Below are 15,437 nucleotides of genomic sequence, written 5' to 3' on the forward strand. Positions count from 1 at the left end.
TCCATGTATCATTTACTAAGTTTATTGAAAACAGAGTTTGTGGCAGGTATTCAAAGCAGACAAATAATTTATTTTAAACTTATTCCATATACTTTACAATAACATTGAAGAGATTGTTTTCTAAATAATAATCCAATGCACAGCCAGTGGGAAAATTTGACCCCTGTAGAGGTTCAAAGGCAATGGTATAATTACTTCCACTTGTGTCAAAAGAAACAAATTAGTGTATATAATCTTTTTATTATTTTTTTCTACTTTATCAGAGCAATTAACCATATGCTTTAACCATGTACTTGGGTGTTTTGGTTTTACGGACTAGATACATTAATACTTTGGTGTCTTAAAAAGAATAGGACCATGTTTGTTGTGTCCTTGACCTAGGTAAATATCATGCATAAGAGGTAGAATGTGTGTAATATACATGTACATACACATTTATGTACCCAATGTGTATAAAATTTACATACTGTTTTCATCTCTGTTCTGAAAGCAATTAAACACAAGCCATAATTCAGTTTAATAAGGAAAAGCTTTCACTGCAGTGGCCGACAATAATCATAGAATCATAGAATCATAGAATCACAGAATCATTAAGGTTGGAAAAGACCTCTAAGATCATCGAGTCCCACCGTCAGTCCAACACACCATGCCCACTAAACCATGTCCCTAAACGCCACATCTACACGTCTTTTAAATACTTCCAGGGATGGTGACTCAACCACTTCCCTGCGCAGCCTGTTCCAAGGCTTGACCACTCTTTCAGTAAAGAAATTTTTCCTAATGTCCAATCTAAACCTCCCTTGGTGCAACTTGAGGCCATTTCCTCTCGTCCTATCGCTTGTTACTTGGGAGAAGAGACCAACACCCACCTCACTACAACCTCCTTTCAGGTAGTTGTAGAGCGCGATGAGGTCCCCCCTTAGCCTCCTCTTCTCCAGACTAAACGGTCCCAGTTCCCTCAGCCGCTCCTCATAAGACTTGTTCTCCAGACCCTTCACCAGCTTCGTTGCTCTTCTCTGGACATGCTCCAGCACCTCAATGTCTTTCTTGTAGTGAGGGGCCCAAAACTGAACACAGTATTCAAGGTGCAGCCTCACCAGTGCCGAGTACAGGGGCACAATCACGTCTTCTCTGACTCCTGCCTTCCTTATCTGATTGTCTGTGGCCTCCTAAAATGAGGGAAATAGACTCCTAAAATGAGGGAAATGAGAGAAATAATGGTTCTTTGGATGTTACCTTGCCTGTGATGTTTGGGGGACATGAGAAGAGAGTTCTTACCCCAGGAGTTTGGTTCAAATAAGTATAAAATCAAATTCCAATTTCCAGACAAGTTGAAATGACTTGCTAATAATAGAAATTAATTATAAATTAGAAAGACTCCCAAGGCTGGTTTCAGACATACTGTATGAACAAAAGAAAAAGGGAGAAGTGGAAAATGAAACAAGACCTTGAAAATAATAACCTCCATCTCTCTGTGTAACTGTATAACTTTAAATACTAGATCGAGGGTTTGCACTTGTGGCTTCCTTCTAGGTATATGACAAAATCTTGCTCTAACAAAGCACTTGTGATTTCTTTTCACTTGAATTAAAATAAGATTTTTAAAGGAATTACTCACACGTAAGGGTAAGCATGTCTCCCGTTTCCTTGAGTTAGTGTGTAATCATACACCAAGCTGTGAGTTCTGTTTAATTTAGCAATTGCACTGGACACATTAAAAATGTCTCGGCTGATGGAAAAAAACTCTTTAACTTTATGGTTTGTGATTTTTTGTGTCTTACGAAAACAAAGTTATTTATGAAAGACCATGAACATATGACACATTATTGATGCCTTACTATATAATGGTTTACAGAATTTCGTTTTTATTTGTCACAGAACACAAGCAACATCAAGTAATTTAAATGACCAGTTGTGTAATATTTTAGTTAGTAAGCATCTGGATTAAAATGTTCACAAAAAGCTCCAAATTATTTTTTTTTTCTGAATTACATAACTGTCGTGGTTTAATCTGGCAGGCAGCCAAATATCACGCAGCCGCTCGCTCACTCCCCCCACCCCCAGTGGGACGGGGAGAGAATCGGAAGGGTAAGAGTGAGAAAAACTCGTGGGTTGAGATAAAGACAGTTTAATAGAACAGAAAAGGGAAAATAATAATAATAATAATGATAGAATATACAAAAATGAGTGATGCACAATGCAATTGCTCACCACTCGTGCTGACCGATAACCAAGTAGCGATCGGTACTTCCTGGATCACGCCTACCGTTCATATACTGAGCATGACGTCACATGGTATGGAATACCCCATTGGCCAGCTGGGCTGGCTATCCTGATTATGTTCCCTCCCATCTTGTGTACCTAGCTCAGTCAGTAGGCACGGGAGCTGTCCTTGGACTAGGAGGGCACTTAGCAACAACTGAAAACATCAGTGTGTTATCAACATTCTCCTCATACTAAATCCAAAACACAGCACTAGGAAGAAATTTAACCCTATCCCAGCCGAAACCAGGACACTATACACCCCTTATTCTATACCATTTACGTCGTGCTTAGGTCTTACATTTTTCGATACATTTCAATTAATCACCACTATCTTTCTTTTTATATATACATATATATATATATGCACGCACAGATATCATTCCCTTGGTCTATGGACTATCCCTCTAAAATGTCCACTGAATTCATTTAGTCCACGACTTTGGGCTCCATCTGTCATAACAGTCTTTCAGGGCCGGAGAGATGGTGTGTGGTGTTGGGCTGTTGCATCTGAAGCCAGTTCTCATTTCAGTACTGCTGCGCTCGTCTGGTTCTATCATCGTTGCACTTTGCAATCGGTTTCATCGGAGTTAGTTCATTCTTCATTAATGTGGGTGATTTTTACTGCTACACCATTGATAGCAACCATAAAAATAATGATATGCAATATCATGTAACAATTAACATCATACAATTCAGTTCATTGGCTATTTTCACCCAAAATCAAATCCCCTTGAGGTACACACCGGACTTCCCCATCCTTTCACATTACCCACCAAGTGCACCCAGGTCCTTAAACAAAAGCAATCCCACGGATGGGTTTTCCCTTGCCAGAGGCAGGAGTAACCCAGACTGTCTTCCCCAGCATATTTCTTATGTGCACGACAGGGACTTTATCTCCAACTACAGTACGTAAGTGTTTTGATTGGGCAGGGCCAGCTCGAGTAACAGATGCCCTAGCGTTGACTAACCAGGTGGCTTTTGCTAAATGTGTATCCCAATGCTTGAATGTCTCACCACCCATTGCCCTCAGCGTAGTCTTCAGCAGCCCATTGTATCATTCGATTTTCCCAGAGGCTGGTGCATGGTAGGGGATGTGATAGACCCACTCAATGCCATGCTCTTTGGCCCAGGTGTCTATGAGAGTGTTTCGGAAATGAGTCCCGTTGTCTGACTCAATTCTTTCTGGGGTGCCGTGTCGCCATAGGACTTGCTTTTCAAGGCTCAGGATGGTGTTCCGGGCAGTGGCATGGGGCACAGGGTATGTTTCCAGCCATCCAGTGGTTGCTTCCACCATGGTGAGCACACAGCGCTTGCCATGTCGGGTTTGTGGGAGTGTGATATAATCAATCTGCCAAGTCTCCCCTTATTTATATTCAACCATCATCCTCCATACCAAGGAGGCTTTACTCGCTTGGCTTGTTTGATTGCAGCGCATGTTTCACATTCATGGATAACCTGTGCAATAGTGTCCATGGTTAAGTCCACCCCTCGATCATGAGCCCATCTATATGTTGCATCTCTTCCTTGATGGCCTGAGACGTCATGGGCCCACCGAGCTATAAATAATTCACCCTTATGTTGCCAGTCCAGATCCACCTGAGCCACTTCAAACCTAGCAGCCTGGTCCACCTGCTGGTTGTTTTGATGTTCTTCAGTGGCCCGACTCCTGGGTATGTGACCATCTACGTGACGTACTTTTACAACCAGGTTCTCTACTCGGGCAGCAATATCTTGCCACAACATGGCGGTCCGGATGGGTTTACCTCTGCGCTGCCAGTTGTTCTGCTTCCACTGCTGCAACCACCCCCACCGGGCATTTGCCACCATCCATGAGTCAGTATAGAGATAAAGTACCAGTCATTTTTCTCGTTCAGCAATGTCCAAGGCCAGCTGGATGGCTTTCACCTCTGCAAACTGACTCGATTCACCTTCTCCTTCAGCAGTTTCTGCAACTTGGCGTATAGGACTCCATACAGGAGCTTTCCACCTCCGATGTTTTCCCACAAGGCGACAGGACCCATCAGTGAACAGGGCATATTGCTTCTCATTTTCTGGTAGTTTATTATACAGTGGGGCCTTGTCAGCACGTGTCACCTCCTCCTCTGGGGGTATTCCAAAATCTTTGCCTTCTGGCCAGTTCGTGATCTCTTCCAAGATTCCTGGGGGGTTTCCTATTCGGGCCCGTTGTGTGATCAGTGCGACCCACTTACTCCACGTAGCATCGGTTGCATGATGTGTAGAGGGGATGCTCCCTTTGAACATCCAGCCCAGCACCGGCAGTCGGGGTGCCAGGAGGAGCTGTGCTTCAGTACCAACCACTTCCGAAGCAGCTCAAACCCCTTCATATGCTGCCAATATCTCCTTCTCAGTTGGAGTGTAGCGGGCCTCGGATCCTCTGTATCCCCGACTCCAGAACCCTAAGGGTCGACCTCGAGTCTCCCCTGGTGCTTTCTGCCAGAGGCTCCAGGTGGGGCCATTCTCCCCGGCTGCGGTGTAGAGCGCATTCCTTACATCTTGTCCTGCCCGGACTGGCCCAAGGGCTACTGCATGAACTCTCTCCCGTTTAATTTGTTCAAAGGCTTCTTGTTGCTCAGGGCCCCATTTGAAATCACTTGGTAGAGAGGGCTTACAATCAGGCTGTAATTTGGAATATGCATTCTCCAAAAGCCCACAACGCCTAAGAAAGCTTGCATTTCCTTTTTGCTAGTTGGTGGGGACATGGCTGTTATTTTGTTGATCACATCCATTGCGATCTGACGACGTCCATCTTGCCATTTTATTCCTAAAGGCTGGATCTCCTGTGCAGGTCCCTTGACCTTACTTTGTTTTATGGCGAAACTGGCCTTCAGAAGGATTTGAATTATTTTCTTCCCTTTCTCAAAAACTTCTTCTGCTGTATTGCCCCATACAATGATGTCACCAATGTATTGCAGGTGCTCTGGAGCCTCACCCTGTTCCAGTGCAGTGTGGATCAGTCCATGGCAAATGGTAGGGCTGTGTTTCCACCCCTGGGGCAGTCGGTTCCAGGTGTACTGGACGCGTCTCCAAGTGAAAGCAAACTGCGGCCTGCACTCTGTCGCCAAAGGGATTGAGAAGAACGCATTGGTGATATCAGTTGTGGTGTACCACTTGGCTACTTTTGATTCCAGTTCATACTGGCGTTCTAGCATGTCCGGCACGGCAGTCCTCAGTGGTGGCGTGACTTCGTTCAGGCCACGGTAGTCTACTGTTAGTCTCCACTCTCCATTAGACTTTTGCACCGGCCATATGGGACTGTTGAAGGGTGAGCGAGTCTTGCTGATCACTCCTTGGCTCTCCAGTCAACGAATCAGCTCATGGATGGGGATCAGGGAATCTCGGTTGGTGAGATATTGTCGCTGGTGCACTGTGGTGGTAGCGATTGGTACCTGCTGTTCTTCAACCCTCAGCAAGCCCACAACAGAAGGCTCCTCCGAGAGACCGGGCAAGGTGGACAGCTGTTTAATCTCCTCCGTCTTCAGGGCAGCTATACCAAAAGCCCACCGGTACCCTTTTGGGTCCTTGAAATACCCTCTCCTGAGGTAGTCTATGCCAAGGATGCACGGAGCCTCTGGGCCAGTCACAATGGGGTGCTTCTGCCACTCATTCCTGGTTAGGCTCACTTCGGCCTCCAACACAGTTAACTCTTGGGATCCCCCGTCACTCCAGAAATACAAATGGGTTCTGCCGCTTTGTAGCTTGATGGCATCAGGGTGCACTGTGCACCAGTGTCTACGAGAGCCTTATACTCCTGTGGGTCTGATGTGCCAGGCCATCGAATCCACACAGTCCAGTAAACCCGGTTGTCCCTTTCCTCCACCTGGCCGGAGGCAGGGCCCCTTTAGTTCTGGTCATAGTATCCATTTCTCACTTCTTGCAAACGCGAGACTGTCAAGATTAGTTATTATTGATCTTAATAAATATGGATAGTAATATTACAACATCCTCTAACAAAAAGAGGGTTTTTTGATTGATTTTAATAATTTCATGACACAAGAGTATTACAGAATTCTAAATATATGTAATCTAGATTTAATACACTTCAAAATGTATTTATTAGTGGTAATGTCATGCTAGAAAGGCAGACTTAAATATTGAAATTTTCTGTGAAAACCATTGATTGAAGTTTTCTCATTAGAAAATCCAGATGAAATGTATTGCGCATAAAACACAATGCTGGACTTAAAAATATGTATTCCTGGCCCTTCTTTTACTTCTGTGAAGGCATTTCACTTCATCACACCTGGTTTAAATAGGGGTAATTACATTGTTCTACTCTGTAAAATGCTTTGTAGTCTACTGAAGGACCAAGAATTTTTTGGCCTCTGAGATTTCCTATGCAGTTACAGCATTTCACTGGAGTTGTGTAATTCAGGTTCTTCCCATTCCCTGTTCTTTTCTGCTGATGAAATTTCTTCATAGAATTCAGTATCATGGTGTGTTTCTGTAGAGGAGTTATTATGATGTACTGTTGTAACTACTCCAAAATTAATTTTATGAAATATTTTCTTCCAGTGTTTTACAGTTGACAGTTTGTTTCTGTTTGGACACACATAAAACGTCGTTTATCACACCATGTAAAATTCTAGTCACTCATATTTGAGAAAAAAAAATGAATGCAGAGTAAAAGAAATGCAGAAAAGGGATATCGTACACACAGGGAAATAGCCAATTAGACAAAAGATGACTCTTCCAGATGAAATGAGAAGGGTCGCTTTTTTTCTTTATTTAAACTTAACAAAATAAATTCTGAAAGAAAAATGACCGCTGTCTCCAAATGTCTCAGGTATACGATCATTAAAGAGAAAGAAGAGCTACTGAACTGACAGAAGACCAAACGTGTTTGCATATTGAGCCTGTGGAAAAATATTTGTGAGGAAATTGTAGTGAGGAAAGTAATATAGCTGGTGTTTAAGGTACTAGGTAAGTTATTAAAGAGATAATATGGTAACCCTCAGTATGAGAGAAGTGATTCAAAGACCTAGGAGGATCCTTCCACTTGTATACCATTTGAATTTCAAACTGTGAGACTTTCCTGCTGGATGGAAGTCATGCTTTTCAAGTAATTCTAGTGAAAACTGTTTCAAGATAAGGAGATTTTGAATGAAGTGGTTTCCTCTTTAATTGCAGAAAGAGTTTTTCAAACAGGTGGCTTTGTATAGAGAAAAGCCTCAACTTTCAAAGTTTCATCACCTTTTTTCAAATCCCTAATGTAAAATTTTAGTGAGAAATTATGTAAACAATGAGTATTGTTCCAGTAGCAATCTGGAAATATTTTGCAAAAAGTTGCAGAAGGACTGCAGATGAATGAAGTAATAAATGAGTAACAATACATAAGAAAATATAGAATACCTGGTTGTGTTTTGGTATATAAAAATAGGTTAAATCCATCAGGCAAGTCATTGGTTGTGAATTATTCACTATGTTCTACTGGCTGTAATTCTTTTTGCATTTAATTACAAGGGGCTACAGATTACTTAGAGGTCTTGTAATGCATGTGCATGACTGCCAAGACCACTAATGGAAATTGCATGCCATTGCTGAGAGAAAAGTATACACTTCAGTAATTACATGTGGTACTCTAAATGCAGATGCAAAAGTAATTATCATAAACTGGTACTCTGCGTATTGGAATGCTGTATTGGCTCAATACATTAGCTTTCTCTTCCGAAGATCATCAGGACTCAATAAGTAGTTAGTTCTCTCATGAAATAAGATTAAAGGTCTCCAAGTAGCTTCCTTTTGTTCTTAGAAAAAAACAATGTACTATATGAGTAGCTCCACAGGGAGTGCTACATTCATTAATCCACTAGAGAAAAGGGTGTTATTGGCCAGCACTGAAGTATTTTGGTAGAATTGTAAAGGACAATCATATAATACTTGGGCTTAGCTACTCTTATTTGTCACATTTTCATGACCACTAAAATTTATATAGCAGAGCAAGGAAACTTAAATTCACACAAGGTTTATTCACATTCTCCAGAAATTTCAGTAATAGTGAAGCCTTGAAACTATGATCTTGCAAAGAGATGAACAAATAAAAACTACAGAAAGGAAAAAAATTGTCTGTGTGTCAGAGATAGGATTGGATTGGATATCCAGCAGAGCTATGAACTTCAGAAGTGGATGATTCCTTGCTGTGAAATAGTTTTAATTTGTGGCCTTTGATGGTGGCAGTGCTCCAAACCTGGCTGAAACATTGTAGAACTTCAGCATTTCTTCAATATAAAATGTGAAAGTGAACATTTTCAAAGATATTTGGTCCTCCTGTCTAGTCACACGTGGTTAATGCATCTTGTTACACATTGGCTAGCACTGTTAGACCATTATTGCTGCATGGAGCTAGCCTGTCTTTTTTCCGTCCATTTTGTTCTTTCTATACTGTCTTGAATTTCAGATTAACTCTTGACTTCTCTTAACTCTTTACATCCTTAAAAAGCCTTCAAAAAGCTATTTCAAGCTTATGAAATAATAGTTGGCACTAATAACTCACATTATTCTTTTAAATTCATGAGGTATGCATGAAGAAATTTCCTTGTTTGTAATTTGTGGTGTAATTTATGTTTTGCATACCTTAGTCACACAGTAGGCTTTTACAAACAAGGAAATTAGAAAGCCCACTTTAGAAGAATAATGATGTACTGTTAGGTCTTACCTTGTAAATTCTTAATATATGTATATAATTTTAAATATAAGAATACCTGTCTTATTTTTGATGCATTTGGGGCAATATGGCCTTGATCATTAAACGTGAATATATTTATATTTAAAAATATTTGTTTAAAATGATGGCTCAAAACATTCTGGTGAACCGTCATGGGGTATTTCCCTGTCTATGAAATTTCTTGAGGTTCCACACATTTTGCATTTTTATTTTTTAATTAGAAACCAGTGACATGTGCATTTCTTTTTTTATAGCAACACTTAAAGATAAGTCCTAGCATATTTTAAATGCAGGTTTGGATTTTTATTTTTTTGACAACCATAATAAACCTAAATAAACCTAACTAATCTTATTTATCAATTTAAGCAAGTTAATATTCCTAAGCAAATGTTTGTTCTCCCATTGATAGCTTCCTCTTAGTTTTATGGATTCTTTCTCTTTTGCAACATTTTCATGTACAGTGATGGCTAAGCACAAGAGTTCAGTTTATAATTCATTAGACCTTCACTAATGACTCATGAAAGTGTCTATTCCTTATTTTCAGTTTTTCAGACATTGTACCTATGTAAAACTTCACTATTGCTATGTAAAACTTCACTATTGCTATGTAAAACTTCACTCTTGCTATATGTGCAGCTCCACTGTTTTGCTTGTACTTTTCTTGATTGCAGCTCATTCATTGTAAAATGTTTTTATGTCTTGTGAATGTTGATGTTTCCAGGCTCTGGGCTTTGCCTGGGTCTGTGTAAGTTGCCACAATTCCCTTCCCTTCCCTTCCCTTCCCTTCCCTTCCCTTCCCTTCCCTTCCCTTCCCTTCCCTTCCCTTCCCTTCCCTTCCCTTCCCTTCCCTTCCCTTCCCTTCCCTTCCCTTCCCTTCCCTTCCCTTCCCTTCCTTTCCCTTCCCTTCCCTTCCCTTCCCTTTCTTTTTTTCTTCCTTCTCTTTTTTCTTTTCTTTTCTTTTCTTTTTTTTTCTTTTTTCTTTTTTCTTTTCTTTTCTTTTCTTTTCTTTTCTTTTCTTTTCTTTTCTTTTCTTTTCTTTTCTTTTCTTTTCTTTTCTTTTCTTTTCTTTTCCTTTTCTTTTCTTTTCTTTTCTTTTCTTTTCTTTTCTTTTCTTTTCTTTTCTTTTCTTTTCTTTTCTTTTCTTTTCTCCTCTTCTCTCCTCTCCTCTCCTCTCCTCTCCTCTCCTCTCCTCTCCTCTCCTCTCCTCTCCTCTCCTCTCCTCTCCTCTCCTCTCCTCTTCTCTTCATCCTCTTGCAGTTTTTCCTGAAGTTCCCTCTAAATATTTACTGTTTGCCAGTTTCTTCTCCTGCTGATCAGCAGCTTACCTATAACTACCTCTGATTTGCCTTTCCAGCTTCCTGTCCTGAGTAATTTTTTATAACTTGACACATCCTGATAGTTCTAAGTTTAAGCCCCTGTGTTTCATCAGTCTCCTCTGCTGCCATGGATTCTTGGATCACCATCTGATCTCTGATGTTATATTTCTGACTTCTGAATTCCAAGTCAGTGACATAAAAAGGTTAAAGGAATCTATTTTTGCAGTCCCATCTAAAACTTCTAGAAGTTCCACTCTTCACGAGATTACAGCTTTTCTCAAACTCTTTCACTACTTTTTCGTAGGTCATCTTCTCATCCTGACTTATTTGCATGTTATTAAAATTGTGATAACATGACACACTGCAGTAATCAGGAAAATAACATTTTCGTGACTCTTATTAAATTGAGTTAGTGTCTCTCTATATCTCTTACATTTTTTCTTAGATATTTTCTGACTGCAACTACTGCCCAAGGACCAAGTTCATGAAGGTGTGTTTTTTGTTCTGTCTCTTATTTCTTCTCTCATTCCCAAATGTCCTTTCTCTTGCACTTTATTTAATCTCAAGGTTTTTCCCTCTCAAGTTCCATATCTGGTCCTGTGTCCTCTTTCAGGACCTCGAAAAATGAGATCCTTAACTTCACATACCTTTGAATTTCTTTTTTTTTTTTAACTTTTTTTGGATTTTGGATTTTGGATTTTGGATTTTTTGGATTTTGTATTTAACTTTTGGATTTTGGATTTAACTTTTTTTGGATTTTAACTTTTTTTGGACTTGGATTGATTCACCATGCTCTTAGCTATGCTGTTAATAAAGGGTGAAAAGGAATATTCTGTATGCTGCAGGTCCCTAAGAAGCTACTTGCATGCCTGAAGTTAGACAGAAGTTTTACTAAACTGAAGTCAACTGCAACATGCTTCATCTGACCAAAAAGCGTAGGAGTTTTTATACCGAGATCTTCCTAGCACTCCAGAGCCACACATGAGGAGGAAATTTTCCTTAAGAAAAGACTTAATGAGAGGGCCCAGAGAGAAGAATCCTAAACAAACTACCACACAGGAAAATGCATGCAAGCAGTTATCCTCGTGCATCAGCAAGCAAACAACAGAGTGGTTGGCGTGTATGTGTGTTTGTATAAAGCATCACTTACCTGCAGCAGGAACAGTTTAAGTATCCTATTCATGTCAAATATTAAAATAGGTGTTTCTGTAATGGTTGTCATGATTATTTACAATCTGTTCACAAGCAAATTCATTACCATGAAGATTTAACCAAATAAAATAAGTTAACCTGTTACAAGTAATGAAATACTGTAATTAGTTGTGTCTCAAATACAAAAATAGAGAGAACATTTAGTTTACCTAATAACTGTTTACTGACTGCAAGAAGTGATTCTTTTGTATGGTACCTGTAACTAAGAGTAATAGCATCAAGCTGAGTCAGAGATTAGGTATGTTGAGGGAACGGATGTGCATAAAGTGTTGATGTCAGGTCAGGCACTTTCATGCAGATAGTGCAAAACCATACACACCACAGAATCATAGAATCATAGAATCATACAGGTTGGAAAAGACCTCTAAGATCATCATGTCCAACCGTCAACCCAACACACCATGTCCACTAAACCATGTCCCTAAGGGCCTCATCTACACGTCTTTTAAATACTTCCAGGAATGGTGACTCCACCACTTCCCTGGGCAGCCTGTTCCAAGGCCTGATCACTCTTTCAGTAAAGAAATTTCTCCTAATGTCCAATCTAAACCTCCCTTGGTGCAACTTGAGGCCATTTCCTCTTGTCCTATCACTTGTTACTTGGCAGAAGAGACCAACACCCACCTCGCTACAACCTCCTTTCAGGTAGTTGTAGAGCGCGATGAGGTCTCCCCTCAGCCTCCTCTTCTCCAGGCTAAACAACCCCAGTTCCCTCATCCTCTCCTCATAAGGCTTGTGCTCCAGGCCCTGGAGATACGTGTTTGTAATATAAATGAACTAGATTTTTTCCACTCCTATCAATATGTATTCTGATTAACCATACAAAATATGTTCAGTTATAAAAAAAGAATATTTACAGAAGTGAGAGGATGAAATAAGCAATTTATATAAAGAAGATTTTATTGAAAATTGACAGGCTATGAATGTAAAAAGGAAAGGTACATTTGTGTATACAACAAATAATTAACAATGAAAATTCACTGTTATTAGCACTATTAATGAAAAAATTTGGTTTTGCCAAGCATTTCACATTTGTATGAGTGTGAATAGCATATGTTTTTACATTAGAAAACAGTAACAGCGAGTATTAGTTCCTGGTTTTAACCACATAAACAGACTGCCACCTGCATAGTCTATAATTAATAATTTTGGACTGAAGAGTTTCTTCACAATTATTTCATCAGGTTGCTTGGTTTTCAATGACATAGAATTAATCCTTAATGACATTATTTTTAAAAGGATAAAAAGTGTTGTAACACTGAAGAAGACAAAATGAAAACAGTATCTGCTCTGCAGAGCTATGCACATGGAAAAGAATAAATGCATCAGCAGTGCAGACGTATAAGAAAAGGGTTTTAACAGTAGGGACAGGGTGGACAGAGTTAAGGTGACACAAACATGTACTTTTATGTAAGCATCCTCTAAGGCGACAGACCTACATTGTAGTTGGAACACCAGACTGCAATTTATAAGCCCTTCTTCTGCTTAAGGAAAATCTTTGGTATCTGAAGTTGGACAGAGAATGAAATAAGCCCAAATCATAAAAAGGAGATAAGTTGAAGGTGAGGACCCATATTTTAATCTTTTACACATCTAGATACTAGACATGCTTTGCAAAATGTTAAATCTTTGGTTATTAAAAGAAAAGAGAGAGAAACAGAAAAAGAAGAAATATAATTCATTCTTGAGCATACCCATTAAAACGAAGAGTTTTGTTTAATTAAAGCTAGAAGCTTTGGTGACCCTCCAGTCTCTACCTTTTCTTGTTCCAAAAAATATCATATGGAAGGGAGGCTAATCGTGCCATACTGACTTCCACTAAAGCTCAGTGATGCCCACATAAACACTAAAGCTCTTAGTGTTGTCTTTTGTCTTAGGACTTTTGTCCCAGTCTTATAGGACAACTGTCACATCCATGCTTTGACAGTACTTCAAATCAATGTTGTTGGAACAGAATGAGATGTGAAATGATTTACAAAGGAGAATACTAACATTTCTGCTGCTTTGTCAAATCTTGCATTGAGCTTTCTTTTTTTTTTTTTCTTTCCCCCCCTTAACCTTTAGGCATAAATGACAATGTCACTTGCAGTTAAAGCAGAGCATTTAGACATAGCTGACATCAAATTTACTTAATGCTAGATCAGCCTGGAAAGTGTACAAAGGCTGGTATGTCTGAGAAAGAAAGTGCATATATGACTGCTGAGGAATATTATCCTATTCCCAGGATACTTGTTACAGAGTGCTAATGTCAGAATGTCAACAAGGGAGCTTTTAAACACCGGAATTATACAAAGATATAACTTAAAGTATTTCTGAGGATAGATTGTTCAAATGGGTTCGACCCCACTGTTGTTTCTTTTGCTTTTTTTCCTTAGGCATATTAGTTCCCTCAAACTTTGTAATTGGTTTAGATTTCAGATAAATTAAGTCAATTTGCTGTACATAGTTTTATTAGAACAATCATTAAAATTCATTATTTTTTAACACAGCAAGGTATTTATTTATTTAAGATTTGTCCACTGTGTAGCTCAATTTGGCTGACATCAGCTGAGACGTCAGTCAAACTATTCCAGGTAGGAATGCTGGTTCTATTAACAGACGTTAATAAATAGTAATATAAAGAGAGGAATGTGAAATTATATAGCAGAGGCAATCTGTATGCAACAACATTTTAAATATTCTTTGAAAAACAGCAACGCATAGATTATGTAAGTGTGATAAAATATTCTTTTTAAGTATGATTAAATAAATTTTTATATACAGTCATATATGTTCTCATGTCTACAGATTAATAAATAGAGCATGTGCCTAAGTATGCTTGGGAACAACAGTAAATGAGTTTTCAGGTCTGTCAAACACTTTTTTTTGTTGTTGTTGCTTCAGGCTTCTTCTTTTCATATGTTATACTTTGTATCTTGAGTTAAGCCAGCTGGGTATGTGGGCTAGTACATACTAGGGGGTGCCTGGGGAGCAGCCTACACCAGAATAGAATACCAACTTTTTTGAGATTTCCCTTGAAGTGGGAATTTTCACCAATAAGTTATCTGAAACAATCAAATTTTATGTCTTAATAACACAGTCTCTTTTTTTTTGTCAGAATATTACAAGAAATAAAATATTAAAATTATGCACCATAGCCTTTAACATACAAAATTAGCATCTGAATGAAATATACTACCACAAAAAATAAATCAAAATTAAGCCAATTTAGTCTTTTTCTTGGAACACAAGTCAACTGTCATTATCAATTATTTTGATTTTCTTTTCCAAATAATGTTTACAAGCATTATCAACAGCTCCCAGAGATGTGATTTTGATTGATTTTCGTCTTCTAGAATGTTTGTATGGAGATGTTTAATTTATTTTTATCTTATTCGATGGCATTCTCCTCACCTAGTTTCAGACAACCACTACATGAAAATCTACATTTGATCAAACTGCCTAGTCTCTCTGTAAAGGCACGGAAAAGAAATATGTTCCTCATCAGTGCAGTTCATCTCACCCAAATACAGAATTGTTAATGAACTTGTTAAATGAACTTCACCTTAAAACCTATCTGTTTGTCTCTACTGACTTGTCTTGGGCGTAGGTGTTCAGGTGTTGGCAGTGGGGGGGTGGAAAGGGGGTGCCTGCAGGGCTGGTCTCTGTGACAAGCGAGACCAGGGCAGCCACCCGACTCCACAACAGTCCCACCACAGAGAACAGCTGAGTCCATCAGCCGTTTTCCCATACCTGGCAGTACAAAAGCTTTATTTTATTTGGATTTCTTAGGGTTTTTTTTTTTTTGGAAACTCATTAATCACTTACTACCAATGTTATTTGTACTATAAGAGGAAATGTAAACTTAAAAAAATGTTGTTCTCTTACCTGTGAGTTTATATGCCACGTGAACTAGTCTATCTAAAAGATTATCAGTATAATCTGAATCAGAATGAACTTTTGCTTTCACCATGTTCCGCTAC

Source organism: Calonectris borealis, chromosome 2 (assembly GCF_964195595.1).
Source record: "Calonectris borealis chromosome 2, bCalBor7.hap1.2, whole genome shotgun sequence".
Lineage (NCBI taxonomy): Eukaryota > Metazoa > Chordata > Aves > Procellariiformes > Procellariidae > Calonectris > Calonectris borealis.